We start from the raw sequence: 7623 nt of genomic DNA on the forward strand, positions 1-7623 counted from the left end.
CTGAGGTGGGAGGATCTCTTGAGCTCACTGTGATTGCACCACTGCACTTCAGTCTGGATGACAAAATGAGACCCTGTCTAAAAAACCAGCATTAGTAAAAGTGACAAAGTAGAGATACAAGTAGAAGTAGAGATGGTTCACACAGGCTCTGTTTTGGCAGTTTAGAGGGGGAAGCAGAGAAAATGGCAGATACTAGAGCAGGCAGGACTGGCTCCTTGTTAAAAAATTAAGGATTTCTAAGCAGCGACGGCAGAACACTAAACCAGGCACAGGGCCCTGTGTGTCTGCAGAGGTCTCACGCCCACGAAGCTGGCTCTGACAGCATGCTTGTGTGCCAGTGAGAAGAAGTGGTCAAAATGAGGCATATTGATCATATTAGAGGGGACATAACCGAATAAATGAAATTTAGGAAAGACAAAAAGGAGATGGAGAGGCCGGGCACGGTGGCTTATGCTTGCAATCCGAGCACTTTGGGAGACTGAGATGGGAGGATCACTTGAGCCCAGGAGGTTGAGACCAGCCTGGGTGACATAGCAAGACCCTGTCTACAAAAATAAAAATAAATTAGCTGGGCATAGGTGACGTGTGCTTGTAGTCCAGCTACTTGGGGGGCTGAGGTGGGAGAATTGCTTGAGCCCAGGAGGTTGAGGCTGCAGTGAGCTATGATTATACCACTGCACTCTAGCCTGGGCTGGAGAGTGAGAACCTTTCTCTAAAAGAAAATAAAAGGGGATGCAACCCAGAGTCTATGTGGAGGGGTTAGACAGGAGTGACAAGTCCTCCACTGTAACAGGAAGAAAGAAAACTGTAGATGCAAGAGGGTTAGTAACACGCTGTGATGGCTTCAGTTTTTCAATGACGGGTGAAACAAGGCTCCTAGGAGTGGGGGAGGGTAGGAGGAGAAGGGGAATGAGGGGCTGAAGTAGACAGAAGTGTGTGGAATGGTGGGGTTGGAGTTTCGCCAGCTGAAAGTAGAAGAGTGGATAGGGGAGTTGGTGTTTGTGAGAGCAAAGAGATGAAACAAAGAATCCAGATTCTTTGTTAGACAAGAAAGTCAAGATTTGAGTGAAATAAGAGGGGCCAAGCGTTAGCATATTGATTCTGGTGACTTGTGATATTGAAGGGGCACTCGAGAAGGTGGGCTGGAAGATAGGGCTTTGTAATCAGAGAGGACAAAATTGAAATCCGTGATTTTGGAAGAGTGTAATTTTTGTGATGACAAGGTTCAGGATATCTCTTGGGTGGTGTGTGGTTGGGTTACAAGAAGTCTGGATGAGGAAGCCAAGGAGCCGAGAGAAGAATTGCGTGGGTCATCAACATGGAGGTGAAATTACCAGGAATGATGAGGGCATAGGATGGAGCTAAGCCTTCAGGACAAGTGCTAAGTCTTTACTCTTCTCTCAAGATGGGAAAATAATGTACCATTAAAATTATTTTTCTTCTAGGCATGGTGGCTTACACCTATAATCCCAGCACTTTGAGAGGCCGGGTGGGAGAATTGTTTGAGCCCAGGAGTTTAAGACCAGCCTGGGCAATATAGCAAGACCCATCTCTACAAACAAAACTAGCAGGGCTTAGTGGAGGATCACTTGAGCCCTGGAGGTCGAGGCTGCAGTGAGCCATGATCAAGCCACTGCACTTCAGTCTGGGTGACAGACACCCTGTCTCAAAAAAAATTTTTTTTTCTAACAACAGCAGTTCTAAGTTTTGCGAACTCCTCTCTTCTTCCACTTCATCAGAGAGATCAAATCTCTGTGGGACTGAAGGGGGCACAGTTCTTGCTTTGAGCCAGGAGAGGGAGCAAGAGACTGCAACAGAAGGTTCTGAATCTAAATGAAGCCATTTGGAAAACAAAGGGGTGGATCACAAAAGAGCTTGTGGTCCCCCCTGGCCTTCCTGCATTAGTTTCCTAGGGTTGTTCTAATAAATTACCACTAGCTTGGGCCTTACAATAGTGAACATTTATCCTCTCACAGCTGGAGTGCAGTGGTGTAATCTTGGCTCCGCCTCCTGGGTTCAAGCAATTCTCCTGCTTTAGCCTCCCAAGTAGCTGGGACTACAGGTGTGTGCCACTGCACCTGGCTAATTTTTGTATTTTTAGCGGAGATGGGGTTTCACCATGTTAGCCAGGCTGGTCTCGAACTCCTGACCTCAAGTGATCTGCCCACCTCAGCCTCCCAAAGTGCTGGGATTACAGGTGTGAGCCACCACACTGGGGCCCATGATATGCTTTTTTTTAAAAAAAAAACAGCCTCAGAAATTTTGAACTACTTTTTCTAAAAGAAACCAGCTTTATGGAGAAATAATTCACATGCCAGATATTCACCAGTTTGGTATATTTCCAGATCATTGTTCATCACAATCAATTTGAAAACATTTTTATCACCCCAAAAGAGTCCCCATACCCATTGGCAGTTCCCGTTTCTCCCAAGTTCCCTGGCACCCAGTCCCTGGTAGCCTACCCTATCACTGGAGATTTGCCTTTCCTGGACTCTTTACAGAAATGGAGTCAGACAGTAGAAATGCAGTCTTTTAAGTTACTGATGGGCTGAGCTGGGTGCTGTGGCTCACTCCTGTAATCCCAGCACTTTAGGAGGCCAAGGTGGGCAGATCACTTGAGGTTAGGAGTTTGAGACCAGTCCGGCCAATATGGTGAAATCCTGTCGCTACTAAAAATGCAAAAATCAGTTGGGCATGGTGGTGCACACCTGTAATCCCAGCTACTCAGGAGGCTGACGCAGGAGAATCAATTGAACCCAGGATGCAGAAGTTGCAGTGAGCCAAGATCATGCTACTGTACTCCAGCCTGGGCGACAGAGTGAGATTCTGTCTCAAAAAAAAAAAAAAGAGAGAAAATGTTATGAACAGCGGGTTAGATGTCATTCTTTTGATTTTAGGGTTGTATTCAAGTATAAGACTCATTCTTTTCACAATGAGTGGTTAAAGCAGCAAAGCTGTAGACATCTGAAGCCTTTGACGGCTTAGGGAATAGGAGGAAGATCTCTGGGGTCCCCCCTTTTCTCTCTCCTTCCCCCGCAGCCCTCTCCTTTGCCACCACCAGCCGAGGGAACAGTCTTGGGGGAAAGGAAACATCCAAACTCAGCGCTGTGGGGAGAGAGGAATGAAGGCATGGTAAGAGACATGCGGGGCTGTTCCTGGCTTGCTCACCACCTCGTCCTCGTCCTCGTCCTCTTCCTCACCAAGACCACGGAGTTCCCCCAGCCTTGGAGCAGAAGTGTGGTTGCGCCTCTGCAGGAAGCTGGGTGTGGGACTGGCCGGCCAGCATCTGCACTCTATGCCGAGTACCTGTGCCTGGGTGACCCTTCCCCTGCGACTCCAGTGTGACCTTCCTTCCCAAGCCTCTTGTTTCCCTGGGGGTCTTCCACATTCAGCCGTGTCAAGCTCAGGGAATAGCAGGAGGAAAATGGGATCCCCCCAGAGTTAGGGGCTGGGGGATGGGTTGCCACAGGTACTAACAGGCAAACCTGTCTTGTTCTTCCAGCCGGGTGCCAGTGGTAGTTGACAGGGAAGGGGCTCCTGAGGAAGACAGCAAGTGGGGAGAGAGGGAGAGACAGAGAAGATGGAGACGTTGGAAGTCTCTGCGGTGGCCCAAGGGGGCAGTGGGGCCTGGAGGAGGTAGTCGGGTTTCTGCTCCCACCAGCCCATAGGCCACTTGGTCCCTTTGCTATGGACCCTGCTGTGGGCAGCCATGGTGGGGTGGAGGCGTGTCCCTGGCACCCCCATGTCTCCCTGCAAGAGTTTCCTGAGGAATCTGTGGGCATCCCGACGCCCTCTGGGTTTTACCTGGAGAACCACTGCTCACAAGTGGCCTCTCCTTATTTCTTTGAGCAACTTGAACTCTTTGTGAAATGGGCTCCACGGAGGCCTGTGCCAGTGGACACAGGAAACATTGCCGCTGTTTTCAAGATGGTTCCGTTCACTCTTTGTCCTAGTGACCCTGTATTCAGCTCCCACTGTGATGGCTTGGGCGGGGGGATGGGCTCGTTTTCTGGATAGTTCCACTGCCTCTGCCCCACTGCATGCGAGCCTGGTCAGCCTGGTGAGGGAGGGCATGCTCAGGCCCCCTCCAGCCCTGGGCCTGCTGTCCTTCAGTGGCCTGTGTTCTGAAGACACGGGTGTGTCTCTGTCACCCACTACCCACTGAGTCACAAACACCTGGGGCGGGAAGGAAGGTAAATGCTCCTCGAGGGAGAGTGTGTGTATGAGGGTGGGGTGCGTGGCTGGGGGGGCACATGAATGGTAGCCTCCACTTAGGCGCCTGTACCCACCTTCTAGCAGGTCAGCACAGCTGAAGCCAGCAACTTTGTTGTGTTCTCTGGGCCTCAGCAGTCACGACTTTGGGCCCCGAGATGTGCCCTTGTCGCATTTATTTAAAGAGTTGAAATCTGAAAGGTGCATTAGAAATCGTTCTATTTCTAGAGTCACTCTAAATACACTGCGGTGGAAGATGGCCAAGAGCTATTGTGAAGTGAAAGTAGGAACTGGAAAACGGTGCACTCAGCATGATCTCACACATGCACACATGTGTACACCTGTGTGTATACATGTCTAAAAGATCTGTACACATGTATGTGTATAATACTCATACGTGTGTGTGTGTATGTGTCCAGGTGGTCTGGAGATTTATATACATAATACAACCGGAAGAAATATACACTAAAGAGGTAGCATTATCTCTTGAAAGTGGGATTGGGATTATGTGGGGAGGGGAACTTTTAAACATTAATTTACGGAAAAGAAATGGAAAAACGTTCTGGTTCAGTCTAGCCAGGGTAAGTTTGAGACCTGGACCCCAGGGTGACTTGCACCTCAACCACTGCTCTCTGCCAGTGGCCTGGCCCTTGGTGTGAGTGTTTACAACCTCAGAAGTTACTTGTCCTGCAGGTGATTTCTTCCGATGGCTGGAGAATGTTTATGGCATTGTCCGTCTCTCTTTCTCCTTAATGAAACTGCCTGGCAGCCACGGTATTTCAGAGAAGTCTTAGCCCCTAGTCACTCTCCCATGTAGCTCTCTGTTCCATTTTCCACGGGGATGACTGCTCTGACATCAGAATCGGCAATGGCAGCAGGAAGCCGTATCATCAAAGGTGCGAGGTTGAGCCCTGGAGAGAGAGGTGTTCATAGGGTAATTTTTGCAACAGTTGGAAAATGCTCTGCTGGACAGACCTGGCTTTTGCCCAGAGGCTCAGCAGGAGTTGGTCCACGTGCTCCGTTCTCATTTCCACCACCCAGTTACTCCCTGGGCCACCCGCCTGCCGCAGAACCTGAAGTCAAATCACCAGAGGCTCAGCCTTCTGGTCCACGGGGGGCTGTTTCTTTTTCTATTTATTTAATTTAATTTTATTTATTTTTGAGATGGAGTCTCACTCTGTAACCAGGCTGGCGTGATCTTGGCTCACTGCAACCTCCACCTCCTAGGTTCGAGTGATCCCCCTGCCTCAGCCTCCGGAGTAGCTGGGACTACAGGTGCGCGCCATCATGCCCAGCTAATTTTTTTGTATTTTAGTAGAGACCGGGTTTCATCATGTTGGCCAGGATTGTCTTGCTCTCCTGACCTCATGATCCGCCCGCCTCGGCATCCCAAAGTACTGGGATTATAGGCATAAACCGCCACACCCAGCCATGTGTGACTGTTTCTAGGAGAGATTTCTGTCTCATCCATTCTCTTCCTTTTTTCTTTCTCTCCCTCAAAATTTTCCAGTGTTCCTGGGAGGGCTAGTCATTCACAACTTAAGAGTGGCATAGGCTGGGCGCGGTGGCTCAAGCCTGTAATCCCAGCACTTTGGGAGGCCGAGGCGGGCGGATCACAAGGTCAGGAGATCGAGACCACAGTGAAACCCCGTCTCTACTAAAAAAAAAATACAAAAAATTAGCCGGGCGCGGTGGCGGGCGCCTGTAGTCCCAGCTACTCAGGAGGCTGAGGCAGGAGAATGGCGGGAACCCGGGAGGCGGAGCTTGCAGTGAGCCGAGATCGCGCCACTGCACTCCAGCCTGGGCAACAGCGTGAGACTCCGTCTCAAAAAAAAAAAAAAAAAAAAAAAGAGTGGCATAGTAGTGGGCTTTCTGCCTGAAAGCTGAGGAGTTGGGACTTTAGAGTGGATGAGTGGAGGGATCGTTCTGGAGAGGAAGGCAGTGACTGGAAACTAGGTGGCAAGCAGGCATCGTTTTGCACTTCCACTCATCCCGTCTCTTCCCCAGAGCAAAAAGAACTGCAGTAAATTCTGGGGATTTGCAGTACTGACATCAAGTCCCCAGGGTGTCCCAGCAGAAGGGGTGGCAGCGACCATGGGCTGTTTCTACTGAATGGAAGGCTCCATCTCAGGAAGCAATAAAAGGCAGTGAGGTTTTTTGGGCACGTGGCATCTGTGAGATCTGAGGGGATCAGATAATGCCCAGGAAGGATTCTGAAAGCAAATGAGAACATTCAAAAATGCTCACTGACAGCACAGCCATGTACAGATTATCTGGGAGATCTTAAAGGAGGCATTTTTCCAGGGATGGGGAATCTCAGGTTGGCTTCAGAAGGTTGACTGAAGCGAGGGCCAGTGCCCTCTCCCTGGACCGCCTGCTTAGGTTAGAATGCATGTGTGTCTCCCTCACTAAGGTTTCATCAGTAATTTATTCTTTTTTTTTTTTTTCTTTTTGGCGGGGGGAGACAGTCTCACTCTGTCACCCAGGCTGGAGTGCGATGGTATGATCTCTGCTCACTGCAACCTCTGCCTCCCAGGTTCAAGTGATTCTCCTGCTTCAGCCTCCCAAGTAGCTGGGATTACAGGCACCTGCCACCGTGCCCGGCTAATTTTTGTATTTTTAGTAGAAATAGGGTTTCACCACATTGGCCAGGCTGGTCTCGAACCCGTGACATCAGGTGATCCACCTGCCTTGGCCTCCCAAAGTGCTGGGATTACAGGCATGAGCCACTGTGCCCCACCAGGGTTTCATTCTTTAAAAAGGTCTGAAGTATCTCAAAGTAGATTGTAGCCACCATACACTGAACAAACAAAAAAAGCATTCTTCAGTTGGGCATGGTGGCTCACGCCTGTAATCCCAGCACTTTGGGAGGCCAAGGCAGGTGGATCACCTGAACCCAGGAGTTTGAGATCAGCCTGGCCAATGTGATGAAACCCCGTCTCTACTAAAAATACAAAAATTAGCTGGGCGTGGTAGCACATCCCTATAATCCCAGCTACTTGGGAGGCTGAGACAGGAGAATCACTTGAACCCGGAAGGTAGAGGTTGCAGGGAGCGAAGGTCACGCCACTGCACTCCAGCCTGGCGACAGAACGAGACTCCGTCTCAAACAAAACAAAAACCATTCTCCATTCGTCTCATAATTGAGTTTGGATTGGGCGACTGAGGCATGAACAGGATGTGAAGGAATGGAGATGTGGGTGTGGATGGTGTTATTGAGTAGTGTGGGAGAGAATGAGGGAGAGTTGAAGAGGGCATCTGGGATTGAGAAATGTCTTGAGGGGTGATGCTGCAGCCTCTGGTCAAGAAGCCAGTGTCCAGGGAGAGGCTGCGCATATCAGAAAGGGAGGACAATATGAGCCCCACGGATGAGTGAGCAGGGGCAGGTCCTGAGGGAGTGCTTCTATGAAT

This window comes from Macaca mulatta, chromosome 18, assembly GCF_049350105.2.
Source record: "Macaca mulatta isolate MMU2019108-1 chromosome 18, T2T-MMU8v2.0, whole genome shotgun sequence".
Taxonomy (NCBI): domain Eukaryota; kingdom Metazoa; phylum Chordata; class Mammalia; order Primates; family Cercopithecidae; genus Macaca; species Macaca mulatta.